Below are 15246 nucleotides of genomic sequence, written 5' to 3' on the forward strand. Positions count from 1 at the left end.
TATCTACTACCTTTAATTAAATTTTCTATCAAAGGCAACCTTTTGCATACGAATTACTTTTTTGTTAATATTGTATCTTTTTGTAATGTTTTTGAAGACATTTTAAGAAAGAGTAATCCAAATTTAAGCTAAAATTCCAAAGCATGTATTAATTCCAATGAATATAATTCAACAGGGGTATGAATTGATGGAGAGAAAATCTTCCATTTGGCCTCAGTGTTAAGGCTTGGGTTCTTGCCCTTGTTTGTAAGGCGACTTAAATTTCTGCTTCCAGTCCTGTTCAGTACCCCATAAAGCACTTTTGTATGAATGAGAAAAAAACCATTGCTTCTGGCAACTGCAACATAATGGGCATGTAGCTTGACAAGCATATTACAGGCTGCATTTCAGACTCCGCTTACCCTCTCCATCAGGCACCATCCTGCAGGGCTGTTGTACGCAGTGAACTTATTTGGAACCAATGACATGCTCATCTGATAAAAAGCACAACAGTTAATCTAGTTACAGGTGAGAACTCAAGCAGCTTCACTCCAAGTGCTGATTCTTCTGCCTCAGAATTTCCTTAGTTTTCCTTAATTCAAAGTAGAATTAAGTAGGTTTCATAGGACAGATTCTCCTGAGGCATCAGCTTCCACATAACCAAACTAAGAATTGCATTGGAATATGGACATCTGATGAGGTCATTTGATAAGCTGATCCCTAGATACAGTCCCTGTACCTCTAACTTCCAGCTAAATAGAGAAGACCGTCCTGAATGGCCCACCATTCTCTGGGATTCTAACTGCACTGATCACATCAGGGTTCACATGGATATTTACCTTAGGCAGCGCAGTATTTCCAAGACTTCCAGAGGATCCATCTGTACGTGGACTCTTATTCTTTCCTACCTTATTAAAACCCTTCGCCTGTGTCATCTCAAACTTCAGTTTTCTCACCCTAAAACTCTCCTACATCCTCCAACTCTGCCGTGAGCATTCGCTATGTTTTGAAAACCTCCTGCCCCACAAATGAGTGTACTTTCCCTTCACACTCTTCAAGTCGAGATTTATGATTTTTCACTTTCTGTACCTCAAGGTCTTGATGAGGTTAAATACATTCTATTTATTTAATGTGACTTGAGACTCTAATTATTAAATGTGACTTTATTCTTTCTCATACTGCCCCTTCAAGCCCATTCTCTCAAGTTGTTCTTGCCTGTGTCTTGGTAAAAATCACAGGACCCATAGATTTTCCTGGTGATTCTCAGTTACTTTTAGGTAGTACAATGTCCATTGTAGTTTAATGATCACATAAATGTAAAACTTCCCTTCTTTCCTGGTTTGTGACTACAAACTGTAGGTGAAAGGGAGCTATAGTTGGCTTCTTCCTAATTATTGCATCAACTCTGTCACTGCATGTCACCACCTGCTGTTTGGAGCCCCTCCAGGGTCCTAGTGGAAGAAAGGAGAAGTGATAAGGGAAAGAAAAGCTGTTACTTGTCTGTGCATGTATAATTTAGCATGTTGCATTCTGTCCATCAGGTGACAAAACTCTCACTCTTTCTCCTGTTGGAGCTTTGGTGGGTTCTCAGGAGACGATTCCTGGGTATCTCTCAGTTATATTATTTTCAACCTGGGAAATTCTGCATCTGACTGGCCATGTACAACTCTGGTTTACCCCCCTTGTTTTTCTTAAATGTTTGCATCTTCTGGGTCATTTCACATTTCCAGGTAGGCCTCTTGAATGAAGCTTTCTCAAGACTACTTAATTTTGGTTCTTGGATAAGATCCATGTCTGGCCACAGGAAATTTCCATATATTCTGGCACCCTCTAAAGTCTTAGACTGGGCTCATCAATTAGTAGCCCTGTTTGCCCAGGAGACTTACCCATTTTCATAGCTGAAAGTCCCATCTCCTGGAAACTCCCTTAGCCCTGGGAAAACCAAACCTCTTGGTCATTGTGCCTTGAGGTACAGAAAAATTATCCCTTCTCTGATGCCAGTAGGGCCAGCTATTACCAAGCCATCTCACATTTAAATTCTAATAGGTAGGAGGCAGATACCTGTTCTTATAATATTCAAAGTCTAAAAACTAATGCTAAGCTCCCTCTAAGTTCTTTCTGAAGATGTTTCATTTGACTTAATGAAGAGGAGGCATCCACTTCTTCCCCTCACCAAGGAAGTGGGGGACAGAATACTCAGCTCATGAAGCAAAGGTCTCCCGGAGAGTAGATGATGGGCTAATGCTAGTGCAACCTGTTTCTCAGTCTTACAGATAACTTGTACACATGGTCTAGCAACTTGCTTTAGAATATGGGGTTACTTGAATCAGCTGTGTTGCTGCGGACTTTTGAGATCTTTAACCAAGATGCTGAGTCAATAAGAATAATATTTAATATCATATTTCTAGACCTAAACATGAAGTTAGTGTTCTCTGTTCCTTTAAGTCTATCTCTTCTTCCTTCAAGATTAACAGTAACTTTGAAATGTCTGACATCAGATTAGCCACTTGATCATCTTCTTTGTTGCTTTTAAAAATGGCTACAAGGCTTTATGTAGTCATTACAAGAGTTTCCCTATATCAAAATCATTCTAAATTTCTATTTTATGTTATTACCTAGTATGTGTTGAATTCAGAAAAATATATTGTCCTCACATGTTGCCCCTCTTGTATTCTTTTTCATTTAAGTACAGTATTTAATTTTTTTAAAAAAAATCATTATAGTTTATTCTTAATAGTAAGGTGTAAAAATATGTTGAGTTTATGGGAATGCTAAGCTTGACCAAAGGATATTTGCAACAGAGTTTGAATTTTCAGCTCAGGCAACTAGGCACATTCAATAGTTTTTAACACAAGCATCAGACCATTCCATTTTAAACTACCCGGTCAAAAGTCTGTCGATGACTCATCTGTATTTTCTCACAAAGAAACATATATACACACACAAACACACACACATTCATAAACACTCTGAATAATCTGAATATAATGAGTTTTTTGTGAATTTAGAATAGATTTATTTTCATTTTATGCATTCCCTTTCTGATCACTCTACTCCCATCTCAGGGGAAGAAGACAAATCTTTAAAGCAAATCCTATGTCCATCGTGCATCATAAGACGACAATATTCAGTAGGAATTCTCAACCATAGAGACACTCTTTGAACACCTGCAGACAATAAAATGATAATTTTTAGCCTTGGGTTAAGTAATCATCTGCTCTCTGCCATTAGATAACTATTGCATAAACATTTCTTATTCTCCTTTGTTACCAAAAAACAGACATCATTAATTATGGAGCTGAAACCCAATGCAGGTAGTTCGGTGCTTCTTTGAGAGGTAGTCTTATAGCAAAAATACAGCTCATTCAGGAGAAAAACATCAAAATGAATTCACTTTGAAGGTCATATATTGATATCTAAAGAATGTGCTGGTAAATACATTCATTTACCCAAATGTATAATTTTGCTTCAATTATAATTATATGTGAAAACCACATCAACTGATGTTAAAAGCTGAGAATATGTAATAAAAACACTAAAACACATGAGAAATTTATGACACCAAAGATTCAAATAATTCACAAGTCCTGAGAAATCATTGGTAGCTACCATCACCTCCATGCTCCAAATGGTTAAGGATCACACAATTTTAATGTATGTGTGGAATCTCAACTCTACCATATTATAATTGCATGGATTTTGGCAAATCAGTCCCAATGACTAACAGACTTACCAATTCTTAACATTAAGAAATGTTTCTAGTGAAGCTGTTTTTAAAAAAATACAGTGTAGTGACAATGATTTGGGGGGCTGAGAAAAACATTGCATGAACAGTATATAGTCAGTAATTGCATATATTTTTAGCCAATCTTACCTGTATATTAGCTCTTAGTGTCTGAAGCTAACTAATGGAAATATGACACATGTGAACCTTCTCTCAGGTGTAGCTATAGAAAGATAATGACTGACAGTCACTGAAGTACTTTCCCAAGAACCTCTAGCATAACTTAGCCAGCACTTAACTTTGGGTGAGATGATATGGAAAAATACAAATGGTTAATTTTTTACAACTGCCAAGGCATATGTTTGTAAAACTTCCAAATATTGAGTACAAAAGAAGCTATAAGTCAGAGGAAAAACAGGTCCACAAAAATGGTTAGGTGCCCAGATGACTGGGTGCTTTTAATAGAAGCACTGACAGCTGGAAGACAGTGGAGACATGGTTTCAAAAATCCGAGGTTAAAAACATTTCCAACCTCGAGTACTATACTAAGCTAATATTAGGCAAGAATGACAATAGAAAGATGACATACATACATACATACATATATATATATATATATATCTCCTCAGAAATTTAACTTTTTATGCATTCCTTCTATATTCTGCCATAACAAGGAAGTAAATTATTAGGTTGCTACAAAAGTAATTGCTTTTTTTGCCGTTGAAAGTAATGGCAAAACTGCAATAACATTTGCATCGACATAATAAAAAGAGAAATATAAGCTACACCAAACAGGGGATACAAACAAACATTATGGATAAGGTGAAGGGATATCCCAGGGAAGCAAATATGCACCTATCTCACAGAGCAACCAGACAAAACTGGAATATGTCAGAACCTCTGGGAGGGATGATTCCAAAAAGAAGACATTGATGCAATACCTACTGCATTTGCGTGGCTTAAAAGCAAATTTAGATAATTATTGGAAAGCCAGTGTTGGAAGTAACAAGTAATATTTAGTATACTGAACAAATGGGAAAAAAAAAAAAAAAGCAACATGGATACTAATAGACCTAGGGAACAACAGCCAAAAGATTTGTGCAAGAAAGGAAAACTAGTCATGGTGCAAAATATGTTTAGTTGTGCATAGCATATGTGTAATTTTGGTAATACAAACAGAAAACTGATATAACCAAACTTATCATATAAAATATTGAGAAGGTAAAAAAAAATGTATTTGGTGTGTGTTGGTATGATATTAGATTTGGGGTCGAAATTGGGACATCAGTAGAAAATGTCTAGTATTAAAAAACCAGGAATTAGTAATATAAGTGAGCTTAGTAGAGATGTGAAAGTAAATATCTAAAGAATAAGCTAAAGAGTTTCAAGTAGTTGCTTTTAGGGAACAACCTGAGGGAAAGGGAAAACAAGGAACTTTTCCTTATTTCCTGGTTGATCCTTATCCATATCCTATTGATCCTTATCCATCCTTGCCTGTCCTCCTCAGGCTTTCTGGAAGGCTGCCCTCTATGGTTTACAATACCCAGACTCCTTTGCCCTCTGACTTGCAGCTGGGTTTGTCCAATGGGATGTACTAAGAGGAAATTTAAATATCAAAGGGCAGGAGGAGAGGAAGATAAAAGTATTTACCTTAATCCCTCCTGCTTTCTGACTCTCTCTTGCACTAACAAGTGTCCCCCTTCCAGGCTTGACCTCTCACCTGAACAGAATTAATGAATAAATTCAAAATTTAAATAGAAATAGTCAGTTGTATAACCTATGTTTACTTTTTCATTTTAAGCATGATAAAATCTTAACCATTGACATATTAGGCAGCTGACAGTTAAAATATATTTAGAATAAATGCATGTATACTTGCCCAATATAATAGATACAAGCTTGAATATTTGTTCCAGAGAATTGAGACTTGGTCTGTTCCTAGAAACTCATTTTTAGACTTACCTCTGTGCTCTGGTGGTGCAGGTAGACATGAGCATGGCTGAGGATCCTGTCAAGATTGCTGAAATCAGACACTACTTGAAGATATTAAGGGACTTTATATTGTAAAACCCTGGAATCCTTCCCAGTCCACCCTCAACTGACTGGCATGCACCCCTACACCCGAATATGTGCACACACACACATACACAGACCTAGGAAAAAATGAGAGAGCCTACCTACATCCCCCCTCCACCAAAAAAAAAATACACCCAAGGACATGGACCTTGCCTCAGGTACTGCAAAATGTAGAGGGAACAGACACTGATAATGTGACAATTTGCATTTTTCAATATTAAAGAAGAAAACCCGAGGCTTTGTACAATATTCTTAAGGAATTATTGCAAATATAATATATTTGAGCTACTACAGTAGCCTTATCAGGAAACCTACCTTTAGCTGACCTTAATGACGATGAAAGTGCAGTGCTGACCTGTCTACCTGTACAAGCACTTACAGGTAATTTGAAAAAAATGCAAATTCGAATGTCTATTGGGCCACTCGCAAAAACAGCTACAAGAGGCTGCCATAATAATCTCTGAAAGCAGTAGTTTACAAGAACAGGTTAGGATGAGGTCAGGGAAGGAGGATGGCAATGCTGATCATAGTAGATCAATACTGACACTGTCCTGATTCCTTACATTGTATTGTACGCATTTAGTTTACCCTGAGTAGTAATCCTCAACCTACTTCTGCATCTTTTTCTCCAAACACCAATCTAAGAGCATATGGACAACCTATTTATATGTTTCTGTTTGAAAAATGTCCATGATATAAATTGGTTAATCTCTTTTTATTGTCCTTCCAAATCGGCTCGCTTTGCTTTAAGATCCACATCTTATTCTGTTATCTGATATACACAGAAAATTACTTCTAAAAATATTTTCTGTAACTTGCATGGTTCATCAGATGCTGAATAATAAAACAAGACTAATTGTCATATTTTATGTCTTAATATCTCATTACAGTTAATAATAATTGGGAAAATATATAAACTGGGGAAGACCTCAATTTAGGAAACACAGTGTCTTAATAAAGCCACAAGATAAATTGTGACTTTGCATTGTCTCTTTTTCTACCCACTGTGTTCACCCTTTTTAAGAACTCAAACTGGCTGGTTTTTATACTGCCCTTCAATCTCATGCGACAGATACTCATTGATTATTTAGCATTTCCCAGGCACAATGTTAAGGAATTCTCATAGAGATAGGAGTTGAGTCCATGTCATCTGACTTCAAGTGCAGTGCTTAATCAACCACCATTCACCACCTCCATTCTAATGGACTTGTGATTAGTTGCTCAAGACATTTCATCATTCTGAAAGTGAAATAAAAGGTAGTCCTTTATCTTATGATTTAATACAAAATGTACTTATCTTCTTCACATGAAGTCATGTATTCTCCTTAGTGAGAAACAGATGGGAGAAATACAGTGTTATAATTGAGAAACAGATGGCTCCTGTAGTAGGCAAATTAATGACCTCCCCAAATATATTTAAGCCCTACCAGGCTTGGTGGCTCATGCCTGTAATCCCACCACTTTGGGAGGCTGAGGCAGTCAGATCCTTTGAGGTCAGGAGTTTGAGACCAGCCTGACCAATATAGTGAAACCCCATCTCTACTAAAAGTACAAAAATTAGCTGGGCATGGTGAGGCACGCCTATAATCCCAGCTACCTGGGATGCTGAGGCAAGAGAATCACTTGAACCTAGGAGGTGAGGTTGCAGGGAGCCGAGATAATGCTACTGCACTCCAGCCTGGGCAACAGAGCAAGACTTTGTCTTAAAAAAAAAAGAGATTCAAGCCCTAATCCCCAGAACATGTTACCCTGTGTGGTGAAGGAAACTGTACAGATGTGATTAAATTAAGGCTCCTGCAATAGGGAGATTATCCTGGATCATCCAGATAGGCCCAACATAATCAGCAGAGTTCTTACAAGAGGGAGCAGGTGATGTGATGACAGAAGCGGAGGCTGAGTGATGTAGCCATGAGCCTAGAAATGGGGGCTTACTCTGGAAGCTGGAAAACACGTGAAATAAATGGATTCTTCTCTAGCACCTGCAGCAGGAACACAGTTTTGTCACCAGCTTGATTGTGATGCTTTGTACTTCTGACCTCCAAAAATGTAAGAAAATACACGTGTTATTTTAAGCCACTGAGTTTGTGGTAATTTTGTTACAGCAGCAGTGGGAAATTCATGCAGTTTCTTTTTAGTTCACCAAGCACAAATCTTACATACGACTTGCCAGAGTATGAGGGCACAGTGCAAACAAAACACAATCTACTTTTGATCCACTAGGCGCATATATGTTTGCTCTTTATTTGTCTTCTAGTCCTACTCACTGATGTGTATGCCATTCATAGACTTCTAAAGCAATCTTTCATTTCTTTCTCAACTGTAGTTGGCCTTCTGTATCCATCAGTTCCATATCAATGGATTCAACCAACTGTATGTAGATTGTAAGTATTCAAAAAATTTTTTTCACAAAGTTACAAAAAGAAAAACTTACATTTGCTACATGCCAAGTACTATGTTGAATCCATGAGAATAAAGTAACGTGTAGGCATTGTATTAGGTATTATTATATACTAGTTTCCAAAGGAACACAGCAGGTGCTATTCTAGCTGCATTTTCAGCACTCCTGGAACCAATTAAAGCCAGCCAGATGTTAAGTGGAAACCATTTTTTAAACAGGAAAAGGAGTCAGAGTAGTACAGCAGGTATAGAGGATCACTGATATGATAAATGTTGTAGTGTATAGTATGTATATGTAGTGCATTTTTACATATATGGTGTAAAGATAAACTATCTCATTATAGTAGACTGTAGTCCTTCCCCTTCCAGAAATAAAACTTCTCCAAGAGTTTTATCATTTTCTTCATTTAAATTTCTAGAAACAAAACTTATGTCAGTCTTTTCATTAATATATGGAAGGATAGATATTATTTTTACTTTTTATCGTTCATCTTTCTATAGGTAGCCATTGTTTCAAGTTATAGTCTTTTCTAATTTGTCTTAAACACTATCTGGTTTTCCTTCAAATGAATTTTATATAAATGATCCTATCCAGATATAATGTATATACCATAAACTGTACATATTTAAAATATACAATTGGACAAGTTTTGACATGTTGCTAAGTCAGCAACCATCACCAGAATCAAGAAAATGAACACAACCTTCTGCCCCCTTAAAATTGTCTCCTGCCCTTGTGTAATTCCCCTCAGGTACCCCCTACCCTCAGCTGTAGACAACCATTGAACTGCTTTGTGTCACTCTAGATTAATTTACATTTTCTAGAGTTGTATATAAATGTTATACCATATGCTCACATTTTAATCTTGCTCATTCCTTCAGTACATTTTTTTGGGATTTATCCTTGCTGCATATATCAAGAGTTCATTTATTTTTAATGCTAAATAAGATTCCATTCTATGAATGTATCATAATTACCTTTTCAATTCACCTGTTGATGGACATTTGGATTATCTCTAGTTTTTGGCTATTACAAATTAATCTGCTGTAAGCTTTCAGGTAATATGTTTATATGGGTGTATGTTTTCGTTTCTCATGGGTAAATACCTATGGGTGGTATGATCATCGTATGCTAGGTGGAAAAAAGGTGCCAAACTTTTATTTTTTTCTTTTGGAGACAAGGTCTGGCTCTGTTGCCCAGACGAGAGTACAGGGACTTGATTGTGGCTCACTGCAACCTCCAACTCCCAGGCTCAAGCCATCCTCTCAGCCTTCTGAGTAGCTGGAGCTACAGGTGTGTACCACAATGCCCAACTAATTTCTGAATTTTTGGTAGAGATAGGGTTTTGCCATGTTACCAAAGCTGGTCTGGATCTGAGCTCAAGCGATCTGCCCCACTTTGGCCTCCCAAAGTGCTGGGATTATAGGCTTGAACCACTGCACCTAGTCCTGCCAAACTTTTAAAAACCTAATTATATTAATACTATTTTTCATTCTCACCAACAATTATACAATTTCTATGTGGCACATATACACCATGGAATACTATGCAGCCATCAAAAAGGATGAGTTTGCGTCCTTTGTAGGGACATGGATGCAGCTGGAAACCATCATTCTTAGCAAACTATCACAAGAACAGAAAACCAAACACCGCATGTTCTCACTCATAGGTGGGAACTGAACAATAAGATCACTTGGACTCAGGAAGGGGAACATCACACACAGGGGCCTATCATGGGGGGGGGGAGGGATTGCATTGGGAGTTATACCTGATGTAAATGATGAGTTGATGGGTGCAGCACACCAACATGGCACAAGTATACATATGTAACAAACCTGCACGTTATGCACATGTACCCTACAACTTAAAGTATAATAATAATAAATAAATTAAAAAATAATAATAAAAAATAAAAATAAATAAAAAAATAAATAAAATAAATACAATTTCTAGTTGTTTCTCATTCTCTCCAAGACTTGGTGTGATCTGCCATTATATTGGTTGTATAATGACATCTAATTTTATTTTGCATTTCCCTAATGACTATGAGGTTGAACATCATTTTATCCGATTGTCATCCATTTATCTTTGGTTAATGAGGGCTCTGTTCAAATACTTTGCACATTTAAAAAAACAAACTGTTGATATTGTCTCTTATTCAGTTTTTAGAAATATTAGACAATTACTATTTCTTTTCACTGCAATATATGATAGAATTAATCAGTGAAGCTATATGGGCCTGGAGTTTTCTTTATGGGGAGGTTTTTAACTAAAATTCAATTTCTTGAATAGATACAGAACTTCTCTTGCTATCTTTTTCTTTTTAGGTGAACTTTAATAGATTGTGTGTTTCAAGGAATTTTTCCTACTTTATAAGTGCTATAGAATTTATTCGCATTAAGTTGTTAATAATATTGCTTGTTTTCCTTTAGTTATCTATCGATTCTGGAGCAGTGTCACTTCTCTTACCACATATAATATTGGCAATTTGTGTCTTCTCTTTTGTTCTTGGTTAGTTTGACTATTTTATTAATTTCCTGATACTCTCCAGTGCAGTGTGGATTTCTCCTACTATGTGATGTCAGGTAAACGTTCAAGTTAATATTCCTTCTTATTATTTCTAACACATTGAGTTAGAATAGCATATTTTAGCTCATTTTGTTGTGAATAATACAGACTTTGCTATATTTTTCTATATTTAAACACCAATATCTGAATTTTCTAGTAGAATGGTGCATATTATTGAAAGAGGGGCTCTTTGAGTAAAAAAATATGGATTTGAATCCTGAATAATATCCATCATGATTTCCAGTTATCTCATGTGTGAATGAGGATAATAATACTTATCTTTTAGTCACTGGGAAGACTAAATGAGGCAAACTACATAAAGCATAGTAATTGACACATAAAACATCAATCAGTATATAACATTATTTGATTTTTAATTAATCTACACTATTTTTCTATCCATTGTCATTTCTTGTTTCAGATTAAAATTCAATGAATAAATCTTTATAAATCTCCTAAATTATTTTTCAGAAGGCATATTATGTTTTTGCATTCAGAATTATAAAAGCAATATTCTTGCCTCTTAAATTAGTCTTTGTCAGAATGCCATTCGAATGGTCAGAGCAAAAGACTATCAATTATACAGTATTTGAAAAACAGACTTTTTGGCCGGGCGCGGTGGCTCACGCCTGTAATCCCAGCACTTTGGGAGGCCGAGGCGGGCGGATCACAAGGTCAGGAGATCGAGACCACGGTGAAACCCCGTCTCTACTAAAAATACAAAAAATTAGCCGGGCGCGGTTGTGGGCGCCTGTAGTCCCAGCTACTCGGGAGGCTGAGGCAGGAGAATGGCGTGAACCCGGGAGGCGGAGCTTGCAGTGAGCCGAGATCGCGCCACTGCACTCCAGCCTGGGCTGGGCGACAGAGCGAGACTCCGTCTCAAAAAAAAAAAAAAAAAAAAAAAAAGAAAAACAGACTTTTTGCATTAATATAGAAGTTTGCATGGCTTTGCCTTTAGAAAGAAAAATATTATGACTCTCTTTTCCCCCTTCTTGAAGTGCCTTGCCAATCACATGGCACCGTGATGTCAGATAGCAATGGCAGATGTCATTACAAGGATAGCAGACACAGTAAGAACTGGATTACTTCACGGAACATAATATGCTTTATTCAGGAATAAAGAAAATCATGCAATGGAAGAGAACGTAAAGTAGGAACAGAAGATTGCAAAGATCACAAAATATTCCAGTGTACTTCTTTTTTTCTTTAGTGACAGAAATATTTTAATAGTGCTCAGGCTGGTCTTGCACTCCTGGGCTCCAGCCATTCTCCATCCTCAGCCTCCTAAGTAGCTGGAATTACAGGCACATTACACCACACCTGGCTCCAACATACTTTTTGAGTGCATATATGACCCATGGGAACTCTAAGAAATAGTTTGCTACATTTGTTTTAAAGAAATTAGAGGTCCTTCAATGGTAGTTGGAGTCTGAAGGTTATGAACTAACATATGGAAGTTAGAATCCTGCATTTGTATCAAAAGAATCATGGTAATATGATTTAACAAAAAAACCATAACCAACCATAAATATGATTTCAAACTTTTTCTTATAGAAACTATTATGGTATGGGTTAAAAAACACACAATTAGAGACTTTGACTATTTTTAAGTCAACGTCACATGTTTAAATAATACATGCTGATGATACTTAGAATTCCTGCTCCAGCACTGATCTCATTTCTCTCACTTGGCCTTCATACTGCATATTCAACTGCCTTCTACTCTAGTGGTCAATAGCTACCTAAAAATCAACATGTCTAATGTAGAAAGAAATTGTGTTTTTTTTTTTCTTGTGCCCAAATTTTTCTATTTCATTCTTCTCCATTTTAGTAAATAACACACTGATATTCAGGCCAAAAATCCCTACTAATCTTTGATTTCATCTTTTATTCTTTTTTTCCCCTTCTTCCCTTTCTTCCTTCCTACCTTCCTACTTTCCTGCCCTCCTGCCTTTCTTCCTTGCTTTCTTCCTTTTCTTTCTTGCTATATTCTAGAAAACATAGCAATGCCTAGAATGTACTAATAGCTCAATACATATTTATTAACTGATTGGATGAATGAATACATAATTGATAATAATTAGAAAAATGAACTATTGCACTGTGAGCTTCCGGTGGATATATATTGTATCAGTTAGGGTTCTTTGGGAAGCAAATATTGAGAACCAGTTGGGAATGCAAATTTTTTATTGGGTAGGTAGGGCAGCTGAAGGAAGTACCTGTGAAAGAGGAAAGAGGAGGAAGCCGAATTGATCAAGGAAAGTCTTCAGACCACAATGCAAATGTGACAGCTGGGAAAACAAAGGGGGCATGAAGTGGAATTTTCCAGGGAGACCTTCAGACTGCAATACAGATTTGACAAGGTTTTGGGTAGCCAAGAGGAGAGCTTCAGAATCAAGATTGTTCATTATAGGACTTCCGTATCAGGCAGAAATGGCCAGGCCCTAGCAGCTCCAGCATGCTCAGTCATTGGTTCAGAACTGTCCAGAAAAAAATGCAGTCAGTCTCCATTCAAATTTTGTGGCAGAACTGAATGGTGCTACAGCTGGAAGCATATAAGTATCTGTTGTCTTCACAGTTACACAAGCATGATCTTGAAAGAGCTCTGAGAAAAGAACCTCTAAAGCTTACCTCTGTGTGTGTGTGTGTGTGTGTGTGTGTGTGTGTGTGTGTTCTAATTCATTGATAACTTACTCATATAAAGTACACATATATTAAGCTTATACTAAAGCTTATAGCAACTCGGAAATTTTACAATGTAATCACATCATGTAATCACCACCAAGATAAAAATATAGACAATTACAAAGAACTTCAAAAGCCTCTACCCTGCCCACTTTCAGTTATCAATCCCCAAAGGTAACTAGTATAGATTAGTTTTGTTTGCTTATGAAATGTTATTAATGAAATGGTACTGTATATACTTCTTTGTGCCTACTTTAATTCACTTACATTTACATCGATAGCATTCACAAATGTGGTCATCTGTGGCAGTAGTTCCTTAACTATAATTGCTGAAAAATAAAGATACTACCATGTATCCATAAGTGTATGTCTATTTATGAAAAGAAAGGCAAGATATGCCAGCCCTCTGAAGCTTAAACCTCCTTACTCTTATTTCATAGATTTTCCTACTACATTTTGCATTCACTTTGGAAAAAATAACAAACATCTTCTCAACTGTTTACTTTTTTATAGAAAGATGTTCAAAATTGATAGTGCAATTGCTGTGATCATTATGATGCTTCAGAACACAAGAGCAGCTTTTTAAAAATATAACGTAACAGTCGCTTCCCTCCGAATTACAGATTCAGTAGGTCTAAAGTGTAATTTGTAATTTGCAAATCATTTTTTACAAATAAGTAGTTCAAGGGATTCTCTGGCTATGGCTCAAGCCCTGTCTCCCAACCACTCCTATAATCAAGTACTCTACCTTCAGGAAAATGAAAACCGACTCCATTTTTTTTTTATACTTGTAAGAAATATACTTTCTATGGGATTTTTTCATCTTTCCCCATACCAAAATAGAGGAAAGGATAGAAATAAAGAGGAACTGATATTCCCTTCAGGTTGACTAAACTTTAGATAGATTTTTTTTTTCTCTGACTATAGGCCCCTAATTTATCTTTTCTCAGAGCTTTTACCTTGGGAAACTTGCAGTTGCAAATCCAATTATTTCTTTGCCTTTTTGAGATGTTAAGCTTCTTCTCATCCCTTGCCAGTTGTACAATCCAGAGATGTCTTTCTCAACTACCTGGAAGCCAACTCTTTGAAATGTAACATCAAGAATACACTGCTCCACTATGGAAAGCAGTATGGAAGTTCCTCAAAAATTAAAAAAATAGAACTACCATCTGACTCAGCAATCCCATTTCTGGGTACATATCCAGAGGTAATAAAATCATATCCCCCAAAAATGGTTGCACTCCCATGTGCATTGCACCATTATTCACATAGCCAAGATAAAGAACAGCCTAACAGGTGAATGGATTAAATAATGTGATATATATGTATATATAAAATCCCATGTGTGAAAACAGTGTATAGCTATATGGCTATTTGGATATGTATGTGTGTATGCACACACACAATGGAATATTATTCCATCTTTTTTTAAAAAGGATATCTTTTCATTTGCAACAACAAGGATGAGCTTGGAGAACATTGTGTTAAGGGAAATAAGCCAGGCATAGAAAGACAAATACTGCATAATCAGACTTATATGTAGAATCTTAAAAAAAAGTCCAACTCCTAGTAACAGAGAGTAGAATGGTGGTTACTAGGGGCTGGATATGGTGAAAAAGGAAGATATTGGTCAAAACATACAACCTTTCAGTTATACAGTGAATGCGTTCTGGAGACTTAATATACAGCATGGTGGCTACACTTAATGATAATGTATTGTCATTAATATAATGTAATGTCTTGAAATTTGCTGAGAGAACAGATCTCAAGTGTTCTCACTACAAAAAAAGGCAGTTATGTGAGATGATGGGTATGT

The 15246-nt window shown here is 36.5% G+C and overlaps 2 long non-coding RNA genes across 2 annotated transcripts in view; one reads left to right on the forward strand and one right to left on the reverse strand.

The window, feature by feature from the left end:
- LOC139359128 (uncharacterized) overlaps window positions 1-15246 on the forward strand; it is a 282971-nt gene that overhangs the window by 131538 nt on the left and 136187 nt on the right. The window lies entirely within an intron of this gene.
- On the reverse strand, window positions 1207-9690 carry LOC139359129 (uncharacterized). Its single transcript, XR_011614892.1, has 2 exons — window positions 5666-9690; window positions 1207-5423 (listed from the first exon to the last, which is right to left on the reverse strand). It is a non-coding gene; the product is annotated as an uncharacterized lncRNA (long non-coding RNA).

Source organism: Macaca nemestrina, chromosome 16 (genome assembly GCF_043159975.1).
Source record: "Macaca nemestrina isolate mMacNem1 chromosome 16, mMacNem.hap1, whole genome shotgun sequence".
NCBI classification, from domain to species: domain Eukaryota; kingdom Metazoa; phylum Chordata; class Mammalia; order Primates; family Cercopithecidae; genus Macaca; species Macaca nemestrina.